Source organism: Prionailurus viverrinus, chromosome E3, assembly GCF_022837055.1.
Source record: "Prionailurus viverrinus isolate Anna chromosome E3, UM_Priviv_1.0, whole genome shotgun sequence".
In the NCBI taxonomy this organism is placed as follows: domain Eukaryota; kingdom Metazoa; phylum Chordata; class Mammalia; order Carnivora; family Felidae; genus Prionailurus; species Prionailurus viverrinus.
In genome coordinates, this window is record NC_062576.1 from 30,326,766 (window position 1) to 30,347,697 (window position 20,932).

General features: G+C 46.3%; 1 long non-coding RNA gene across 1 annotated transcript; it reads right to left on the reverse strand.

The window, feature by feature from the left end:
* Positions 1–11,705: 11,705 nt before the first annotated feature.
* Positions 11,706–16,603, reverse strand: LOC125154386 (uncharacterized). Its single transcript, XR_007147779.1, has 3 exons — positions 16,414–16,603; positions 14,939–15,002; positions 11,706–11,804 (listed from the first exon to the last, which is right to left on the reverse strand). It is a non-coding gene; the product is annotated as an uncharacterized LOC125154386 (long non-coding RNA).
* Between the last annotated feature and the right edge of the window lie 4,329 nt (positions 16,604–20,932).

Below are 20,932 nucleotides of genomic sequence, written 5' to 3' on the forward strand. Positions count from 1 at the left end.
GCCCATTCTGTTTCTTGAGATTCGAGAATTCAGCTCCTCAAGGTCCACTTGGGGACACACGGCCATAGAGTGTGGGTGGCTGCCATACCTGATTTCCCTCTGGACAACCACCAGTCTGTCCTCTTGGATCTGGGGTTTGAGCAGAGCAGACCTACCCGGTGGCTTTAGGGCTGGCATGCCATCTGAGCCTGGCTTCCCCTGGGCATCCCATTCTTCTGGCCACAGTGATGGATGGGCTCTGGGAAGGGCAGAGAGATGCATGGAGACTCTTGCTGGGAATTCTGGGGCTGGCTGGCTCTTTCCCACTGGCCTTGATCCTGAGAAGATGAGACTAGAGCCATTTCTGCCACCACGGGGAGGGAGCCAACAGCCAACAACGAGGGAAGGGGGGCGGTGAGAAATGAAGAGAGAGAGAAACCCGATCCTGATGGTATCAGTTCCATCCCTGGATCCAGCGGTGCCTGAAGCCAGCCTCTACCCTTGGCCGCCTTTAGAGCTCCCCACGGAGCCAACAAATTCCCCTTTCATGTAATCTAGTAAGGATCAATGCTTCGGTCACTTGCAACCACGAGTCTTAACTGATGCAATGGCTCAGTGCAAATCCCTGGCCGCTGGGAGAGCAAGAACCCAAGGGGTTTGCCGTACCCACGTAGGTGAGTGGCATCGTCACCCTACGCAAACATGGGCACAGGAAAAGTTATGAAAGCTCCGAAGTTCAGAGGAACAAGTAGTAGCCACAGGCTGAGTGTGTTGCACGAAACGGCTTATTTAATCCGGGGAACAGTCCTACACGGCCGTCCGCTTTGGGCGCCATTTTACAGATGAGAAGACTGAGGTCCAGGGGGTCTCTGTGAACCTTCAGGGCAGAACCAAGGCTTGCCACTCAGCGCCGTATCGTCCCAGCCGTGTCTCTACGGTAAACAAGGAAATGACTCACTGCTACATACAAGACTCTGGGGATGTGGGACAGGGAAGGGACCAAGGGGCGGGGCTGTCGGGCAGCACAGGGTGATACTTACGGAGCAGGTGGCACGAATGCCTCCATCTGCCCCCAACCCCGGCAGTCACGGGGTGCACACAGGCCTGCAGAAAGGGCTCCAGCTCTTTGCACCTCTGGCTGAGGACAGAAAGGCAGAGAGGGCCCCGGGATTCCATCGGCACCCATCAGTACCCATTGGCTGTGGGGCTCCCGACGAGCCCTTCTTCCCTCTTGGGAAATGGAGACCCCGGCTCCTGGCCTTGCTCACGTGACCCAGCAACCCGAGCATCAGATGAGGACAAAGATGGCAAGGATTATCATTTGCAAACATTGAAAGGGGGGCTTCAGGATGGAGGGAATCCCTGGACTTCCCGGAGGTGGCCTTGCAGGTGTGGACGGGCGTAAACTGACTCCACACCCCCACCCCTCCACACCCCCACCCCCCACCCCAGAGCTGTGGAGAGACAGGCCCAGCGTGACCTGAAAGGAACCTTTCTGGCCCCAAAGCCAAGAGAGATGAGAACTGTGAAGGAGAGAAGCGAGAGCTCGGCTACAGGCGCTTGGGGGTTTATTTTTACCCTGTTATCTCTATCCTGAAATGTCAAGCGTGCAGCCGCCTCTCCCACCAGCCCCCCAGCCTCCCCAGCCATTCAGCGTGGCAGCACAGCCTGGAAACAGGCCCCATTCTCCTTCTCTGGTTCCTCCGCCTCTCCAAGAGAGTCACAGCGCTATGGAGACGGGAGGCATGGAAACCCTGAAATAGAGAAGTGGGAAGTGAGACCTTTTATTTGGGTTCTGGAACAGGCTCACTTCCTCCTAGAGGCCCCGGGGCACAGAGGAGGCCCTTGGAACTGTCGGGTACCTATTCTAAGGTTTGCATCAAATCGGTTCTTTATGGTGCAAGACTCAGAGATCCCTACTTACACGGGGTTATATAATAAAGATTGTTTAATTGGCTGAGGCCACCGAAAGGCCTAGCGAAAGGCCTAGCAAAGGCCTACAGGCTTCGGGTAGGGTTTGAGCCAGGGGGTTCTTGTGCCGTCCCAAAGACTCGGTTCTCTCCCTCTCTCGGCTCCGTGTTCTGTGGTGTTGGCTTCAACCTCGGGCACCACTCTGTGCTCCCCAACAATCTTTAGCACTTCTAGAATCTTCCCCCGTGATCACAAATGGCTGCAGCAGTGGGTCTAGACTTCACATCCTCATACTGGTGGCTCCCAAGGAAGAGAGAGGAACCTTCTTTTTGCCACAAGTTACCAAGAAGTGTCCTCCTGTGTTTCGTTGGCTATGACTGGGTTATATGACCATCCCCAAGCCAATCATTTTGGTATGGGGCAGGAAGGTGAAATACACATTGATCCGATTAAGCCAAACCAGATTCCCAAGAACAGGGAAGCAGTGGTTTCCCACAGGAGATTTCAAGCACTTGACCCAAAAGGCGACAGAATGGATCTGCTGAGCAGCAAGCAGGAGGCTGTTCTGCACTTTATTCACTTTGTTTGATCCTTCCCTACTCAGGAAGGCCCCTGAGGTTAGATGTGACAGTTCTTTCCTATCCAGAAAGAGGCCAACATCAACATCTCTTTCTGTCTGTACGTTTACCTGAGGTTCTGAGTTCTACAAATCCTGGGTCCATCATTCCCACAATTGCACCAAGGCAACAGACTCTCCCCCAGGTAGACGGGGAGGTACAGGCTGAAGGGTCATCTGTTTACCTGCCAAAGTCTTCCTCTGCATTCAAAAAATTTTTTTTAATGTTTATTTATTTTTGACAGAAAGAGAGACAGAGCATGAGTGGGGGAGGAGCAGAGAGAGGGAGACACAGAATCCGAAGCAGGCTCCAGGTTCCGAGCTGCCTGATGCGGGGCTCGAACTCTCAGACCGTGAGATCATGACCTGAGCCAAAGTTGGACGCTTAACCGACTGAGCCACCCAGGTGCCCCAGCTTCCTCTGCATTCAAAATAAAACTCACACTCTACACGCTGGCTTCCCTATCACTCACCGCACATTCAGCCATTCCAGGCTTCTTATCGATCATTCCTTAGACAAGCCAATCAGTCACCTTATTCCTACAGAGCCTTTCCACTTGCTCTTTCTCTTGGATCTAGAATTCCTTTAAATCTTTTCAGAGTTGGCCCCATCTCATCATTCAGGACTCTGCTTGAACACCACACCTTCTTGGAAGCCTTCTCTGACCCACCTGGGGCGTAAAAGCCATCTGAAATTACCATGTTCCTTGATGGCTTGAGTATCTCTCCCCCTTTGTTGGACTGTAAGCTCCACAGAGCAGGGACTGCGCTGGTCCTACTGATGTGTGTCCCTCGTAATTCCTCCTTCTGTGTCTGCCATAGTGGAGGGACTCAATACATATTTGCTGGGTCAACGAAGGAGAAGTCTTTTCTGAATGACCTTGTAAACGTTTCCAGAGCAGGGCAACTTGTTACATTTGTCCTGGCTTTAACTTGGTGCCTACCAAAACATGGCAGCAGAAGCGATGTGTTCAAAGTCGCACCCTAATTAGTAGGGAAAGGGACCTGGGTAGCACCAATGGCTTCTTTCCTAGGCCAATGCACGTGAAAATCTGAGGGCATGAAACTGTAGAGAGGCACCTGGGGCCACCTATCCATCCAGGTGTCTAAGTATGGTGGCAACACCACCATTCACAAGTAAAAGCGCGGAAACAGCGTGGGGTAGAATTGTTTCCTCCTTTCCCCACTGAGGCAGAGAGAGAAGAATGTCCCCGAAGAAGAAGAATGTCTCGCCTGGTCCACTGCAGACCCCAAAAATCAAAGTCAGAACCTCAACGTGCTGGTGACTCAGAAGAACCCGCATGTTCTTGATGGACACAAACACCCCTGGAGGCTACCGAGACCTGCTCGTCTGTGACAGTCCTCAGGACAGTCCGGTGAGTGTGGATGGCTCAGCCCAGAGAACGGGAACTCAAAAGCACATCGGCAGACAGACCTCGGTTGTTCCTGTACTCCGCAGACAGCATGCCTTCTGGAGCATCTCAAGTATTCTGCTGTTGATGGTTTTCCGCTCACCCAAACAGATCCATCATTCCTCTGTTAGGCCCTCACAAGACACTCTGAACTTCGTTCTCCTGGACTCCCCAACATTTGTAATAATATCTATATTTAGGTGATAATTTGAGTAAGACTCATCTTCCCCACTGGACTCCAAACTTCTGAAAGGCGGGGATGATCTCATTACCTCACTACCGTGTCCAGTGGTGTAAGTAAACCAACCCCTTGCCCAACTTGCAGAGTGAGCCTCGTAAACAGTTTTTGAATGGGAGGGGGGGAAAGCGAATGGAACTCGGGGTCTGCTGGGAAAGCACGTTACAGCCGGCCTGACTCAGCTGGAAGACAGCAAACAGGCTGGATCTTTCAAAGTGAATCAGACCTCGTCACTGGCTGACCACCCTGTCCTCTCCATCAAGGCATCTCCCGCGCCTAGAATAGTATCTACCACAGATTAGAGAGTCTGCAGACGGTGGAAGAATAAATCAATGAATGGACACTGTTCTTTCCCTTCCCAAAGAAGCTGGTTACCTTCTCAAGGATAAATTCCTGGAAAGGGAGAATGGGGGGTGCGGTGGGGCAGAGAGCCATAGTATGCAAATGTGCTGAAACAAACCCAATGGTTTAATTTAGGTCATCCCCTTCAGACTCAGCGGTAGCTTCGAGGAGTTTGTCTCCAATTAAGAACATGTGGGTTCTTCTGAGTCACCAGCACGTTGAGGTTCTGACTTTGATTTTTGGGGTCTGCAGTGGACATCTGGGTCCTAATGGGTAGTTTTGCATCTGACATTTAACCAACCAAGGGCTCAAGCTATTTGGTCTTTGTCCCTCCTTCGGAGGTGACAGAGATTCCAAGACCTCATTCTTCAATCGCCAACCCCAAATCAAATACCAAAAAATATCCTCCCCAACCCACCATGAAAAACCTCCATAAAACCAAATCTCCAAACATGCCTGTGTGTCAAGCCCACCCCCACCCAGCTAGCAAAAGGTGGCTCACTTTTGAACTACAACTCCCTTCTAGAACCAGAAGGAAAGGAATAAGGGATTTACGGGTCGCCTCAGAGTTGTAGGTTCTGGCTTGTCCCCAGGATGAGTTCATTATTTATTCTTAGAGACCGGACTCAAATTAAACAAACAGTGCCTATAAATAGAGCAGGATACACTCAGCTCAGTGTCACTGAAAGGTCCTTTTCACAGGGACAGATGCGCTAAATGGATGTTCTCAGGTTACCCCGCTGGTACTACGTGAAAAGGGTTGTCCTTTTTCTTGTTAAGTGTGGTCCAGGAGCGAAGCAGGTGAGTCAGACATTGGGATTTGGCCTGATTCTGTCTCCTTCGTTTCTTTTTTTCTAAACTCTCATTCACGTTATAACCGAGAGGGAACCGGAGAGGAAGGATGTCACTCTATAAACACCCTGGCTGGACAATTTGGCATTTCCCTCAGGGTCCTGGCTCAGGTTGTATTTGACAGAGTGTTCTGGTCTTTTAGATTAGATTGCAAACTCCCTAAGGGAAGGGACCAAATGGTAGACTTTCCTCTTGGTTTCTCCCATGCTGCCAAACACAGAGATGGCTAGGGTTTCCATGGCAGACCTGGAGCTACGAATTAAAAGGACTGTCCTCAGGCATGGGGACCTGTCCGGTAGGGAGCAAGGCAGCCTGTGTTCCAAGCCTGCTATGGCTTCGCTTTGCCTCTCACTGGGTAGTGCGCTCGAGCTGTGCAGTGATCACATCACCGTGACAGACAAGTTGGGGTGGAAAGACCTGGAACAACTGTGAAGAGACATCAAGCAACAGGGCAACCAAGTCAAATCACCAGAGGGACAACAGTGATCACCGAATCGGCACTTGGCCGGCTCATTCCAAGCACTGTTCTAGAACATCGCAACAGCTCACTTAATCTTTCTAAAAACCCCTATGACTTAAGGACCATGATGATCTCTATTTTACAGATGAAGAAAGTGAGGCACTGGTTGAATATTACCTTGCTCGAGGTCAGATGGCTGGTGAGTCAGGATGGGGAGTCAGGCAGTTGAGCTCAAGAGCAGCCTCCTGGAGTCAAAATTAAGGGCACAGAGTCTGTATCTGTCAGTTTTATCGCCTGGGTCCGGACCACGCCCGGAACTCCCTGTCAGCATGGGATCGAGGTCGGGCCAATGACCCTGAATCTCAGGACTTCTTCTGGGAATGCTAGGCACAAGACACACGGACCTTCCCTGCGGATCGGCAGGGGAGGTGGGCACCTCACAAGGGCCACAGCCATCTGGCCGCTCCAGGAGGAACGTGGCTGAGAACGAAATCAGCACTGAGAAAAACAGGTCCTGGTGATGGTCTTCAAACCCTCAGTCCAGCTGCACTTAAAAGCAGACCAGCCCTTTAGCCTTGAGCTTTCAGGAGCCAGTATCTCCCCTGTGCTGTTGTAAGCCAGTCAAGGCTGATTTCCTATCATGTGCAGCTGACAGAGTCCCTAACCGAGCCGGCCGGCCCCTAATAAAGCATGATTTGGCCAAACCAACAGCCCAGCCCCACCCACAAGTGAGAGCTCTTTCCTCGCCCTGTTGGAATCTTCCAGAAACACGTACCAGCCTGCTTCTGTGCACTTGCACAATGGCTCCTTTCTCTGTTTACTGAAATCCCAAACACTCTGCTGAGGCCTCCCCCACGGTATCCGTCAGAATCACCTACCGCTTCATTTGGTTACCACAGAATGGAACTTAGGTGCTTACTTAGCCCTTAACCTATTCTGCCTTGAGATAGTTATTTACAAGTCATCATTAACATTCATTGAACGCACGCACTCAGCTCGGCGAGGGGGGTTCAGAGCCAAGACCATCAGCACGTAGCTGAGCTCTTTTCCAAGCGTCGGGCACTCCGCTCAGCGCTTGGCACTGAGCATTTATGTGGCTGCATCTCCTAAAAAAACCCTACAGGGCAGCCACGAATGAGATCCCCACTGGACACATAATAGGATGGTACGTTAGGAGGTTCCGGCAAGACTCGGAGATTTGAACAGAAATTGCAAAGCGAGTGGCCAGATGTGGATGTAGGTTTTTCCCAGCAAAGACTTGACGACCAGTTTCAAATACTAATCCCTCATTCACAAACCCCTAAACCACAAAGAAGATGTAAAAGACTCAATAGGTATGAAGAGAGGATTTTACTACTTTTTTTTTTTTTACAAATACCATGCTGTCATCCACCTCCCAACACACACACACACACACACACACACACACACACACACGTATGTGAGCAAGGTGGGGGTGTTTAACCTATTTGTGCATCTCAAGCCTGGGGAGAGTGGCTTCTTTGAGATACTATGGAGAGTCTGATGAGCCGTCCTGTTGCTGCAGAGATGGAGACACAGGGAACTGTGCCTGACTCACTGCTGAGAAGTCCAGAGGGTGAGAGACGTGGCCAGGAAGTTTACGAGCCCAACGCTCATTTTGGCGAAGACTGTACATGTTTTCCTGCGGCCTCACGTGAGCAAGCTGCCTAATGGGTCACCTTAGAGAGTGTCTCGCAGGGCGGCCTAGAAGGGCCTTGAGCCCTCATCAGACAGAGGCTGGAGACGGATCATCAGACTCGGAGGAGTGTTAGTGAGTCCCTGGTGTGAGTTACCCTGTCAATGCTGGGGACTGTCCAGCACCCGCCCATTACCCCGTGTGACACTTGAGCATACCAAGAGGGGGCGACACCATCTTTGGGTTCTAATAGTCAAGTAGGTACTCCACCCACCCACCCACCCTCATTTTGCCTTACATCTTCTCTCTTCCAACCTCTTGTGTGTACATTTTGGGGGAAGACAGTGTCTATTTCCTTCTTCCTGAAGGCCAGCAGCCCATTATGGTGGGCCTCAGGTGGAGGAAGAAGAGAGGAGGCTTATTTTTAAATAAAGTTTGAAGTGTTGATTAACGTACTGGACACGACACTCTGATTTGGGAAATGAGACTAATCTGTGACCTAGAAATCATAGGACTTTAATTAAAAAATTAGGCATGAAAAGCAAAATCATGGTGCCTGCCTGAAGTTTTCATGCACGGCCAGGACAAGGACGTACCCCACTGAAATGTGAAAGAGCTAAGACGCGACAAAAGTAAAGTTGCCTTGATGGCCTCACCTCATGAGCTCTCCTAGATAGAAGGCCAGACGGGGTAAGTGACCTGCTCGGGGTCACAGAGCTAGTAAAAAGGCAGAACTGCGTTCTTAACCACAGTGCTATGCTGTTTCTACACTCCAGGAAATTACTGTCTCTCCTGCCTATTCTTATCTTATTTTTCTCAAATTACCTCCCTTTGCCTCCATGTATCATACATGGCCCTGGACCAGTGTTGACAGAAGCAGGGTATGATCAGAGGTGGGTAAGGTTATCCAAGGATGACGTCAGTCAGGAACATGCTTCAAAGACCAGCGAATCCCTGAGCACCACATCTGGAGAATTTCCTGTCTCCATCTACCTCAATGCTTTGATGATGACTTAAGACACTATTGGTATATTATTTTTTTTAATTTTTAATGTTTATTTATTTTTGAGAGAGAGAGAGAGAGAGTGAGCATGAGCGGGGAGGGGCAGAGAGAAAGGGACACACAGAATCTGAAGCAGGCTCCAGGCTGAGCCGTCAGCACAGAGCCCAATGTGGGACTCGAACCCATGAACCGTGAGATCATGACCTAAGCCGATGTCAGACGCTTAACCGACTGAGCCACCCAGGCGCCCCAAGATGCTATTGGTATTATTAACACAACATTGAACCTTACTAAGTTCCAGGCACCATGCTAAGTACTTTTGACACGTTTTCTGATTAAATCCTAGCAGCCCTGTGGAAAGGATCCTTCTGCACATTATTCCTGTTTACACAGGAGGCAACTGAGGCTTGGAGCACCTTGCACAGGTTTCATGGCCAGCCAACAGAGGTCTGAGCCTACAGCTTGCATGCCTGGGCATCATAAGGCACTCGGCACATGCCTGGAACCCCCCAGCCACCTTCGCACCAAGCCTGCCAGGAGTTACCTGATTCTATGCCTACTCACTAAAACGGACCCTCTATCAGCATTTCTGTTGGTTTCCAAGAAGTTTATTCAATTGGATCCAATCACACAGGGCTCTTGGGTCTTGATTTTTCTGGAGCAAAACATGGTACTTGCTTGGGGCGCGGGCAGAAGGATACGACCTGTGGCTATAAGGGTAGTGACAGGATATGGGTCTTCTCTACCATTTGAGATGGGAATACATGGGCCCCAGTCTGAAGCAGAAGCCAATATCCAATAGAACTTGGTGACTACAGTATGGATCTCTCTAGACCTGTGATCTATCCCACTGTGACATCAAGTAAAGCCTGTGCCTAAATTTTTCACCTCCTCCCCCAATGGGGATGTCTCAAAAATCTATCCGTAATTAACAGTATCTCAATGGAAACTAATGTAGTAGTTGTGAATGCAGGCTTGGGAGTCGGAGTGCCTTGGTTCCATTTATTAGCTATGAATCCTCCCCCCACGCACTTCATTTCTGACCTTTGAGGTTGGTAAAATAGTGATAATAGTATCTTCCTCTTAGTATTTGTGAAAAGCCATCAATCTGTTCACAGATATTCCAATTCCCCTTCCTCTCTAGGTATGTGATAAAATCAATATTATACTTTTTATGCACTTTGAAGCGAACCACACCCATGTGACTTGTCTGCCAGCGAAATGATGACAGTGATTTCCTGCCACCAGGGGGAAGCTTTGCAAGCTGGTGTGCGGTTTGCTTTTTAACTTTAGGGGTTCCTAGCAGCCTGGGTCCCTGAGTGTCTGTGATGAGCACCACCCCTCCTCCCTGGTTCTAATCATCACTGGATACGTAGCATGAGTGAGAAACACATCTTTGTTGTTTTAAGCCAATGAGGTTTGGGGGTTGTTTCTTACTGCCACCACCTAGCCTATCCTGACTAATACACTGTTGGTGGGAGGGAGGATTCAATTAAAAACAACAAAAAAAAGCAAGCACAACTAAGATACTGCCATGCACCCACAAGAATGGCTGTAATCAGGAAAACAGACAATGGCAAGTGTTAGCAAAGATGTGGAGAAAGCCTGTGCCTCCTATATTGCTGGCGGGAATGTAAAATAGCGCAGCCACTTTGGAAAACAGCTTGACAGTTTCTTAAAAAGTGAAACATAAGCTCACGTACCACCCGGCACTTCAACAAAGTATCTGCCCCAAAGAAATGAAAGGTATGTCCACGCACAGGCTTGGATGTGTGTGTGTTCCCAGCAGTGTCATTCACGGTAGCTACGAAGCTGGAGCAAACCAGATGGCCATCATCCGGTACCTAGATACACAACACGCGGTCTATCCTTACAAGGTCATACTACTCAGCACTAAAAAAGGAACAAAATGCCAATACATGCTACCACATAGACAAACCTTGGCAACATATGGAGTGAAAAGAATCCAGATGTAAGATCATGGATTGAAAGATTCAATTTCTCTGAAGTGTACAGAGAAGACAATTTTGTAAACACGGCAAGCAGTTCCGTGGTCGCCTGGGACTGAGAGGGAGAGTGGGAATTGACTGCAATTAGGTTTGAGGTGGCGTTGGGAAGTGACGGAATGTTCTAGAACCGGATTGTGATAGTGACTGCACAACTCTATACATGTTCTGAAAATCAGTGAGTTGTACACTCACAATGGGCCAATCTAACGGTATATAAATTCTACTCCAATAAAGCTGTTAAAAAAAAATGAACTAAGCGGCAGTATCTGGCACATAGGGAAAGATCAGTAGACGTTTGTTATTATGTATCATTTTAGGAACGGGAGTCTAGGACTGAGACTCTGCAATGAATTGATGAGGAGTAAATATCTACATCCACTGAAGAAGGGAGGTCTGGCAGTTGACCTTTGTGTTTCCACCCCAAACTTTATATTTCCTCTACACTGACCACTACCTGCAAAAGGCCCAGGGGATATTTACAGTACCAACTGCTGGAAAGATGGGAGTCCCGTCCTTGACTAGACTCTTAGTCTGTTCAGGCTGCTATAACAGAGTATCACAGTTGGGTGATTTATATATAATGGAAACTTATTGTTCATAGTTCTGGAGCTTGGAAGTCCAAGGTCAAGGTGCTGATAGATTTAGTGTAAGGTGAGGGCCTACTTCCTGGTTCATATATGGTCATCCTCTCTGTATCCTCCCATGGCAGAAGGGGTGAGAAAGCTCTCTGGGGTCCCTTTTCTAAGGGCACTAATCCCATTCATGAGGGCTCTACCCTCATGACCTAGACTCCTCCCAAAGATCCCATCTGGGCTACATCACACTGGGGATTTGTTTTCTTTCTTTATTTAAAAAAATCAATCAATCAATCAATCAATTAATTAATTAAAAGACAACACAGAGAGAAATCATGAGTGGCGGAGGGGCCAAAAGAGAGAGGGAGAGAGAGAATCTCAAGCAGGCTTTGTGCTGTCTGTTCAGAGCCCAAGGCGGGGGCTCGATCCCACGAGTCGTGAGATCACGATCTGAGCCGAAATCAACAGTTAGACGCTTAACGGACTGAGCCACTCAGGCACCCTGGGGATTAGTTTTCAAGCTATGAATTTTAAGGGACACAAACATTCAATCTATAGCAATTAGGGACCATGTGGGCCCTCTGGTTAGCAGGAAGCACCAGCAGAAAAGCAATGATCCATTATCTGCTCACCCGGCTTTCTGGATGCACAGCCAGGTCCCCATCAGAGAAGTGCGCGCGTGGTCGTTTCTATTTGCAGGCGCTTCTCCCCACCTACATTCTCACAGTGTGTTCATCTCTCTGGCTACTCCTTGGAGAAAAGAGAAAGCTTGAATGATTTTGTAATTAAATAAAACAGTGTTTAAAAGTGAGCAATTAAGCCCTGAGATAAAAACTAAGGAAATAGGGGCGCCTGGGTGGCTCCGTCGGTTGAGCGTCCGACTTCGGCCCAGGTCATGATCTCACAGTTCATGAGTTTGAGCCCCACGTCAGGCTCTGGGCTGATGGCTCAGAGCCTGGATCCCGCTTTGGATTCTGTGTCTTCCTCTCTCTCTGCCCCTCCCCTGCTCACGCTCTGTCTTTCTCTCTCTCTCTCTCAAAATTAAATAAACCTTAAAAAATTAAAAAAAAAAAAACGAAGAAAATAAATCTACAGATGGCAGAAGGAAAGATGTAAGCTTGCAGATGTAAGCAAGTTAGAAAACAGAAAAACAATAGGGGTTGGTAAGAAAAATCAAAGACCTAATTCTTTTAAAAGACCAATAAAAGAGACAAACTTCTGGCAAGGTTGCATAAGGAAAACAAAATACAAATAAATAGTGCTAGATTGAGTCTAAAAGGGACTAGAAACAAAGACATGGAAGGAGATTAAAGCTAACGAAGAGCCTGCTATGTTGAAATTTATGCTGATAAAATATTAGCCAAAATAAGACCACATAATTCACTCAAGAGCAGGCAGAGAAAACCCAAGTAGACAAAAAGTCATAGAGGAGACTGCTAAAGAAGTCTTGGGCACTGTGATGAAACGTGTGTGCTCCGATGATTTGGGGGGTGGGGGGCAAATTCCGGCAAACCTCAAGGTAAGAGATAATTTCTACGTGATTTAGTTGTCCCTAGGGACTGAGAAAGTTTAAAAGTGTCCTAATTAGTTCTACAAATCTAACCCAACCCTGATAAACAAATACTGAGAAGAGAGGAAGAGAGAGACAGAAACACTATGGAGAACGAGAACATTATAGACCAAACCTACGTAGGGATAGCGGGCTGCACTGCCTGGTGTCCGTCCCCCCCGCCCCCATCCACATCCACTTGGAACCTCAGAATGTGACCTTATTTAGAAATAGGGTCTTTTATTTTGGGAGGGGGAGGGGCAGAGAGCGAGGGATAGAGCAAGAATCCTAAGCAGGCTCTGTAATGTCAGCACAGAGCCTGATGCAGGGCTCGAACTCACGAACCGTGAGATCATGACCTGAGCCAAGATCAAGAGTCAGATGCTTAACCAGACATAGTTATTAAGATGAGCTCCTACTGGATTAGGGTAGGCCTAAACACAATGACTGGTGTCCTTCTAAGAAGAGGAGAGGACACACGGGGACAGAAGAAAGAGGCCATGTGAATGCCGAGGCAGAGATTGGAGTGACACAGCCATGTGGCAGGAACTTCAGGCATTTCTGGCAGCCACCAGAAGCTGGAAGAAGCAAGGAAGGTTCTCCCTTAGAGCTTCTGGAAGGCACACGGCCCTGGTGATGGCCTGATTTTGGACTGCTGGCCTTCAAACTATGGAGAGCTGTCAAAGCATATATTTGCTCCCCAGTTTGTGGTATTTTGTTATGGCAGCGCTAGGAGACCCGTATAGATAGGGAGGTAAGGATTCCCTATCTTTGGTGACTTCAGTCTATTTGTGTTACAAAAGTCCCAGCACTGCTTCCTGTTGAGGTCTCGCCCAGATGGCCTCGAAGGGTAGCCTCAGCAGTGGGCTTCCCCCAAGCAACTGTGGGGCCAGGGGGCCATATGCCATATGGCTAAAGTATTTAAAGCTATAAATAAAACTGTGTTTAAAAATTATTAAACCGGGTGCCTGGGTGGCTCAGTCAGTCAGTTAAGTGTCTGACTGTGGCTCAGGTCACGATTCGTTGAGTTCAAGCCCTGCTTTGGGCTCTCTGTTGTCAGCAGTGTGGAACCTTCTTCAGATTCTCTGCCCCTCCCCCTCTCTCTTTGCCCCTCCCCTCCTCTCTGCCGCTCCCCCTTCCCCTCCTGCACACGCGCTCCCTCTTCCTCTCAAAAATAAATAAGAACTTAAAAAAAAATTGTTCTACTTCTCCGTTGATGAATGTATTTTCCTAACCACTTGGGGAGCCAAGCTTGGATTTATAATTCTTTCAAGCTCCTTGGTGGTCTGAAATATTGTTGTAAAGACACTTGAATGCCCTTTCCTCATGGCTCCTGGCTCCTTCCTACATCATAATGGGCCTTGTGGGAATACTGCGGACACTCCAGCCCGCGTGTCCGGGCTTCGTCTGTACTCCACACAACCCACTGTGCTTGGTCACTGGTCAGGCCCAGGGGTGCAAATGTCTGTAGTGTGGTTCTCCCTGGGGAGGATGGACCTAGGAAAGAGGCCGGCACCAGTGCTGGGTACAGGCTAGCACCATTTAGGTAGAAAATTCTGGGTCCTGGCTATTCAGAACATGGTCTAGAAGGCAGGGGACATGCAGGCCCCCAGAATTCCCAACCCAGATAGGTCTGCGCTTACTTGCAGGGCCTGTGGTGTCCCCACCTGCTGGGGAGGAGTGTGGCGAAAAGAGGGACGGAGCAAAGCCTTGTAAAGCCGCCCGGGGCCCGGGTCTAAGGGAGTGGCTGCTTAGCACTTTGTCACACTGCCCCAAAAGATCCAACCCAACAGCACATTGAAGACAAGTAGATAATTCATTAATAGTTTGGTGGGACATCAGAGAAAGGAACCACGTTTCAAGCCACAGCAGATACTCTTACACGTCTCTGTCCTGTTGTTTAAGGTCTTCTCCCAATCACAGAGCCTCTAAAAAACAAGATTTCTTAACATTTACTTATTTTTGAGAGAGACAGAGAGAGAGACAGAGAGAGAGAGAGAGGCAGAGCATGAGTCAGGGAGGGGCAGAGAGAGAGGGAGACACAGAATCCGAAGCAAGCTCCAGGCTCTGAGCTGTCAGCACAGAGCCCGACGCGGGGCTTGAACCCATAGACCGTGAGATCATGACCTGAGCCGAAGCCCGACGCTTAACTGACTGAGCCACCCAGGCACCCCCAAAATAAGATTTCTTTATGGAGAACAATCTAGCTTTAACCTCATTCCCCCAGCAAAACAAAATCCAAGCCATCATCTATCAATGCACAAGCATATCTAGTGGGTGTGATAAAGTGTGACGGCCCCTCCCTTCCCTCAAAACAGCATATTACACTACTTACCAGAGGAAATCAAGGAGGGGACAGTGGCAGTATGAGACAGAGGGGCAATAGGTGAATCTTGCTGCTAAAAAAAAAAACAAAAACCAGTTGAGTGCCTCCTATTTCGTAATCATTAAATAAAACAGAAGATGGAACACGACTGTATATTTAAAAGAATGATATAACATGACCGAGTACAGTTTAGTTCCATCAGTCACAAATGCAAGGATAGTTCAATAATAGAAAATGTATGGATTAAAAAAAAAAAAAGAAAATGTATGGATTCATTACACAGGTCACAGAAGAAAACCGTATCAGCTAACAGAAGTCAACTTTCTTTCTTCTTGCAATACTCCTATTAAACCGGACAGAGGTTAGGGTGCTTGGGTGGTTCCGTCAGCTAAGTGTCTGACTTCGGTTGAGGTCATGATTTCACAGCTTGTGAGTTCGAGCCCCATGTTGGGTTCTGTGCTGACAGCTCAGAGCCTGGAACCTGCTTCGGATTCTGTGTCTCTCTCTCTCTCTGCCCCTTCCCCACTCGTGCTCTGTCTCTCTCTCTCTCTCAAGAATAAAATAAACATTAAAAAAAATTTTAATTGGACAGAGTCAGAGGCTTAATATGAACAATAATAAACCCAAGAGACTACGAAAAGGCTAATTGGTCAAATAATTGGAGGCACTTTTGCTAATTTAATAAAAGATAAGGCAAGAACATCTAGTAGTCCAACTCAATATATTCTTAAATTCTGGAAGCTTCAGCTAAAGTGGGGCACATTGTGAGCCTGGGTTGAACCTAACTGTCAGTCTACATTTGACTTGCCAGATGTTTAAAAACGTTGAATTCATTTTCAACATTTAAGAGTCTTACAGATTTCACATTAGAAATGATCTTTGGCATACTTTTTTTTTTTTTTTTTTTTTTTTTTTTTTAAATCTGACCATCTGTCAACATGAGAGCTATTCCCCAAACAGCAAAAATTGGCTGGATCCAAGTATGGACTTCCCCCTTGAGAAAAGATCTGTGTTCTGTTTGCCAAAGGCCTCAGTTTGGCCCAATTCACGCATTAATGTTACTTGCCTGGGCCCATGGGCATCTGAATTCTCCAACCCATGCTGGAGAATGGGTAAGAATAAGAAATAGAGAAATAGAGATAAGAAATAGAGAAAGAGGCATAAATATTGAAAAGGGGACAAAATTACCATTATTATTATTATTATTTTTTAAACCCACCCCAGCGCCTTCCTCTTGGGTGGGGTTGCAATTTTTTTTTTAAGTTTATTTATCTTGAGAGTGAGAGAAAGAGAGAGAGAGAGAGAGTGCATGAGTAAGGGAGGGGCAGAGAGAGGGGGAGAGAGAATCCCAAGGAGGCTCCACACTCAGGGCAGAGAACGATGCAGGGCTCAATGTTATGACCAACGTCAAGACCTGGCTGCTTAACTGATCGAGCCACCCAGGCACCCTACTATTATTATTTTTGAATGCAATGATGGCCTACCTGTATTATCCAAAGGAACCAGCCGAGAAAACGTTAAGATGAGTTAGAGCTCTGCGAGGTAGCCAGTTATAAAAGCCGTAAACATTAATGCCGCAGAATGATGAGAGGCTGGGGGGAGGAAAGGGAGTATAATCACAGTCTGCAATGGCAACAAATAACTTTGAATTAACTTGGCAAGAAATGCGTCAAGGATTTATAGGACTCAAACCACCAAATCCTACCAAAGAACCAAAAAAACCCCAACTTCGACACAAGTAAAGTAAAACGAGCCATATTCCCAACATTGTAAGGGTGTCTATTATCACCCAAAGAATATAAGTGTAACGTAATTCTAATAAAAATCAAAACATAACATTTGTTGGAAACTTGACCCCAAATGTCCATCCGGAAGGATAAGTGCTTACGGATGGCCAGTTAGCCAATAAAAATTCCAAAGAGCATAATGTTAGGGAGGTATCTGTCCAAAAATGTATATCCAAACTTATTATGAAACGATAATTAAACTCACAAGGTCTTATATAGGCACAATCCTCATAACAGGAACAGAATTACAAGCAAAGACCATATTCAAATATAAACATAAATACAGGAGGACAAAGGTGCTAATTTGCACTAGCAAGTAAAGAAAATATTCTTTCAACAAATGGTGCTGGCAGCTGGCTAACCATTTTGAACAAAGTTAGCTCCATCACCACCTAACATGAGTTGTCAATGGAACAGAGATGGAAATGTAAAGAAAGAGAGAAAGAGAGGAAGAAAGAAAGAAGAACAGAAAGAAAGAAAGAAAGAAAGAAAGAAAGAAAGAAAGGAAGAAAGAAAGAAAGAAAGAAAGAAAGAAAGAAAGAAGAATACCAGAAGAAAATTTAGGCTTTCAGTTGAAAAGCCTATATATTGGGATATATATTCTCCAATGAAAAGGGAATTTCGAAAATACTGAAAGATTTGACAACATAGGCAATTTTGAAAATCTGAAAGGCAAAAAAGCATAGAAAAAAGGACAAAAGACAAATTTAGAAAAATGTATGCAATGCTCATGAACATTAAAACCCTCCACAGATAGAACTTGCACAAATAAATAAGAGAAAGAACATTTGATGGATAAAAGGGGGAATAGACACCAATACACAATTCACACACACACACACACACACACACACACACACACACACACACATACATACTCAAGAACAAATGGCCAGAAAACATGAAAAAACTGAACCTCATCGTCACTGAAGAAATATGCACTAAGTAAAACGGCACTTGAACTTGGCATACTGATGATAAAAGGCACAACAATACTATTGTTAGTGAGGTTGTGGGAGAGAATAGGTCATCTCATATTCTGCTAATGTGAATATAAGTGAATAAAACCTTTTTGGAGAGCAATTCAGCTGTAAGTATCATGAAGTAAAAACATGTTCTTACTCATTAGGAATTCCCACTTACAGAATTTATCCTGAGAACATGATCATGGATGTGTGCAAAGTTTTAGTGTAATTAAAAGATGCTCATTTCAGCATTGCTTCTAATAGCGAGTAATTGGAAATGTAAGGGTCAACAGTATGGAACTGGTTTAATAATGCCCAAGGCTGAAAGGAGCGTGTGAGAGCACTAGCCAGCATCCATTAGGATTGGTTGGTGGCTGTGAGGCACACTTGGTGAATATTCTAGATTTTACCCCCAAAAGGAGATACTCTGTACCCCTCAGATCATGGTGTGGAAAAATGTTTCTTACACTGGGAAAATGGGATACGATGTTAAGCAAAATAACCAATCCCCCCCCCCAAAAAAAACCCTTGAAAAATAGCATCTACAAGAAGATTCCATTTTTAATGGAATATAATACATATGTAAGGAAAGATATAAAAAAGTCTAGAATACACATCAAAATGCTAGAAATCATAATTCTGGCTAGTCAAATTAGACATCATTTTGCCTACCCTTATTTCCTAGTAACTGCACAAGACTCTAAGTATAATTTTGTTAGCAGAAGTTCATTGTATTTTTTTTAAATGTTTATTTATTCTTAGAAGACAGGGAGAGAGTGGGAGTGGGAGAGGGGCAAAGAGAGAGGGAAGAAACAGAGAATCCTAAGCAGGCTCCGTGCTGTCAGTGCAAAGCCCGATGCGGAGCTCCGACTCAAGAACCGTGAGATCATGACCTGAGCCGAAGTCGGATGCTTGACCCACTGAACCACCCAGGTGCCCCTTAAAGGACTTCTTAAGTGAAAGGCATTAATTATAGAAGACTGATACAGTTTTCCTATTTTAAGAACTTGGATTCATCAAGAGATACCTTAAAGAAAGTGAAAAGATCTAAATTAAAATAAATAAATAAATAAATAAATAAATAAATTAATTAATTAATTAAAAAAAAAAGAAAGTGAAAAGAAGTACAAAGGCTCAGCATGAGATTATATGAAGGGCTCCTTTAATGAGAAGAACGCATACAATGGTAGAAAAATGAGCGAAAAAATATGGATATTTCTCAGGAGATATGAGACATATTTGGCAGATCGCATAGTAGTTGAAAATGCCAGTCAGGACCCTATGAGGTTCTTTTTCATACGCACTCCAGCAGTGACAGTCCAGTGTGTCAGGGAGGGTGTGGATCCACCCACTGGCATACACATTGCTGACACAAAGTGTGGGTCCACACACCTTCAGTACACAGGTTGGCATTGTGCCCTAAAGCTGAGCATACATATACTGTCCGACGTGGTGGTTTTGCTCCGAGGTACGTACCCAAGAGGAATGTTTGTACCCGTGTAAGACCAGGTACGAGGATGTTCGTAAAAGAACTGTTTACAATATGGAGCATCGGTGCACAGTCCAAACGACGAGTACCGAGAGGATCGGTGGGGTCGACTGGGGTATATTCAGAGAATGCAATACTACAGAGAGGCCAGAAACAAGTGAATGACAGTAACATGCACAGCAGGTTGGATCTTACCAACATAGGTCCCACCAAGTTACATACGACATGGTATCTTTTTTTTTTTTTTTAATGAAGTTAAGAATCACACACACACACCACACTTTTAGGAATAGATATAATGCACAAAAGAAATTTAGTTTAGTTCTGAAACTAAATTTAAGAAAAGCAAGGGAATACTGAACGCAGAAATCAGGATGAGGGTTCATCTTGGTTTCGGAGGAGCAGGGTCATAGAGTCAGGAGGGTGGACCTTATAGGGTTAGACGTAGGTTATAATCTTCTCATCAAAGCTCTAGCATTTTGCAAGAGGGACGGTAGCTTCGTGAGTACTTTTCTGCATTATTAAGAATAACAGTCGGGGCGCCTGGGTGGTTCAGTCGGTTAAGTGTCCGACTTCAGCTCAGGTCATGATCTCACCACTGGTGAGTTCGAGCCCCGCGTCGGGCTCTGGGCTGACAGCTCAGAGCCGGGAGCCTGTTTCCGATTCCGTGTGTGTGTGTGTGTGTCTCTCTCTGCCCTTCTCCCACTTACAATCTGTCTCTTTCAAAAACAAATAAACATTAAAAATAACAATCTAGGGGTGCCTGGGTGGTTCAGTCAGTTAAGCCTCCGACTTTGGCTCAGGTCATGATCTCGCGGTCCGTGAGTTCAAGCCCCGCGTCGGGCTCTTTGCTGACAGCTCAGAGCCTGGAGCCTGTTTCCGATTCTGTGTCTCCCTCTCTCTCTGACCCTCCCCCGTTCATGCTCTGTCTCTCTCTGTCTCAAAAATAAGTAAATGTTAAAAAAAAAAATTTTTTTTTTAAATAACAATCTAAGTCAAAGCAAGTTGTGCATGGATCGGTGGTGAGTGTGTTTCATAAACCAAGATTATGATTACTCCAATTCTGGGTAGCGAGAATCCAGTTAAGAAAAAAAAAAAACCCATCTATTTTAAACAAAAGTTAGAATGTGGTAAGAGAAACAAGATTATTAATTAGAGAAATCCCACAAAGCTTGGATTGGGATGACAGACTGAAGATGCCATTGGAAGGGACAGAGCAAAGGCTAGGAGCACCTACTAAGAGCCGCATTACCAAGGTATCTTCTAAAGGGCCGTAAGGAGTAAAAGGTTAAACAGACCTACCTGGAGAACGTCTTTCCTTTTGTAACAATCCTCTCCCATTTCAAAAGTACCCTCTGGCACCACTCAGCGACACCAGTATCTAGCCAGAAAGATCCCGAACAATGCGAACGCGGGTCCTTGGCTTTTCAAGACAACTAGTCTCTCGCCTGCTCGAAAGACCCGTCTCACGCTATCTCATTCCTACAAGGCATGAAATGTGAAATAAGGCCTTTTGCCTGGCAACGTGCCACGATGTATAGTCTTACCACTTCTGGAACCTGTGCTCCCCACAGCCCAGAACTCGGTAATGCATATCACAGCCCTTTGAAGGTTCGGTCATTTCCAGGCGATGAGCGGGTTTTTGTTTTTGTTTTTGTTTTTAATAAAAGTAACACTTTACCGTAATTCCATTGTTATAAATACAGACTCTGTCTCTGCTTTTTGGACTCCAAGCCGGGGAAAAAACGTCCTGTAACTCCAG